The sequence below is a fragment of the Onychomys torridus genome, chromosome 22, assembly GCF_903995425.1.
Source record: "Onychomys torridus chromosome 22, mOncTor1.1, whole genome shotgun sequence".
Classification (NCBI taxonomy): Eukaryota; Metazoa; Chordata; class Mammalia; order Rodentia; family Cricetidae; genus Onychomys; species Onychomys torridus.
Window position 1 is genome coordinate 38,436,354 of NC_050464.1, and position 1,996 is coordinate 38,438,349.

Below are 1,996 nucleotides of genomic sequence, written 5' to 3' on the forward strand. Positions count from 1 at the left end.
CTCACATAGTTCAGACTGCACTGAACTTGGCATCCTTCTACCCCCCTTCACACACTTTGGGGTACAGGTGTGTGCCACTGTGGTCAAAGCCGATACTGTGACCACCCACAGTGAAATAAATCACAACATTAGCAATCCCTCACACCCCATCCTTAGTCAGGTTTCACGTCATGTAGCTGTCAGGCACGTTCCTTTCTTTCGTTTATTTTCACGAATCCCAGGCTGACTTCAAACCTACGATGTTGCTGAAGAAGACTTTGAGCTTTGGATTCTCCTGCCTCAATCTTTGGAATCCTAGGATTACAGATTATCACCACATCTTACCTTTTTTTGAGACAGAGTCTCACATAGCCCAGGCTGACCCCAAAGTTGCTATGTAGCCAAGGCTAGCTTTGAACTGGTCATCTTCCTGCTTCCGCCTCCCAAGTGCTGGGATTACAGGTGTGCACTATTACAATATCCCTTCTCTCTCCCTCACACAGGACTACAGATTGAACCCAAGATGTATGTCAGCTAAAAACAGTCTGTCCTGAACTATGTGGCCACAACTGGGCATCTGTGAGGACTGATCTCTGGTAAGCTATGAGGTAGAGACTGTTCAGTGAGACCTCCACTCCTGCTCTGCTCCTCACTCACTAAACAGTTTAAAACCAGAGTATTTACACCATGGGAATTGGCAAGCGCTGTGAACGCAGGCCTGGTTTATTTTTGTTGATGTCCGAAATTTAGCAAGCCATTAATGTGTTGGTATTTAAAAAAAAAAAAAAATCCAGGAAACATTTTCCCGTGTTTAGAGCCTACTCCACAGAAGAGAAGACGTTTTCACCCCACCCCACCCCTGGCTGCCCCCTCCCGGGGTGTGAGAGACACACACACCCCCACAATACTTTCTTGTGGTTTCCCTTTGGTTTATGTTAACACTCAAATGAAAATATGAAAGAAGGGTCTGTGAGATGGCTCAGCGGATAAAGGTGTTTGCTGCCAAGCCTGACGATCTGAGTTCAGTCCCTGGATTCCTCACAGTAGAAGTTGAAAACAAATTACTACAAGTTGAAAACAAATTACTACAAGTTGTCCTCTGACCTACACGCACACACACACACACGCACACGCACACGCACACGCACACGCGCACACACACACGCACACGCGCACACACACGCACACACGCGCACACACGCGCACACGCGCACACGCGCACACACGCACACACACATGCACACACGCGCGCACACATGCACACGCGCACACGCGCACATGCGCACACATGCGCACACGCACACACACACTCACACGCGCACGTGCACGCTCACACACGCGCACACACACATGCACGCACGCGCGCACACATGCACACGCGCACACACACACACGCACACGCACGCACACATGCACACACACGCACACGCGCACACATGCACACACGCACACACGCACACGCGCGCGCACACACACACACACGTAATACAATTTTTTTCTTTCTTTTTGTTTGCTTTTGTTTTGTTTTTGAGACAGGGTTTCTCTGTGTAGTTTTGAAGCCTTTCCTGGAACTCACTCTGTAGCCCAGGCTGGCCTTGAACTCACTGAGATCCACCTGCCTCTGCCTCCCGACTGCTGGGAGTAAAGTTATGCGCCAACGCCACCACCACCACCTGTAATACAAATTTTAAATAAGAAAACTCCAAATGGTGCTCGCTTTGGCAGCACATATACTAAAATTGGAACGATACAGAGAAGATTAGCATGGCCCCTGCGCAAGGATGACACGCAAATTCGTGAAGCATTCCATAACAAAAAAAGAAAAAAGAAAACCCTAAATGACATTCATACTTGTGAACCCTTGAGCCTGCTACTGGTGTGAGCCAGCCCCTGGTGACAGCATTTTATTAAAAGCAGTGGGATCCATGGAATTTACTGACAACAGTCACCCTGTTTCTTACTACTGTTTTAAAATTGGGGGCTAAAGCTGGGCATAGTGGCCTACATCTCTAATCTC

At 48.4% G+C, this 1,996-nt stretch overlaps 1 non-coding gene across 1 annotated transcript; it reads left to right on the forward strand.

Annotated features, from left to right (window-relative positions):
- Nucleotides 1-1,688: 1,688 nt before the first annotated feature.
- Nucleotides 1,689-1,795, forward strand: LOC118572833. The gene has a single exon (XR_004943533.1). It is a non-coding gene; the product is annotated as a U6 spliceosomal RNA (small nuclear RNA).
- Nucleotides 1,796-1,996: the final 201 nt, after the last annotated feature.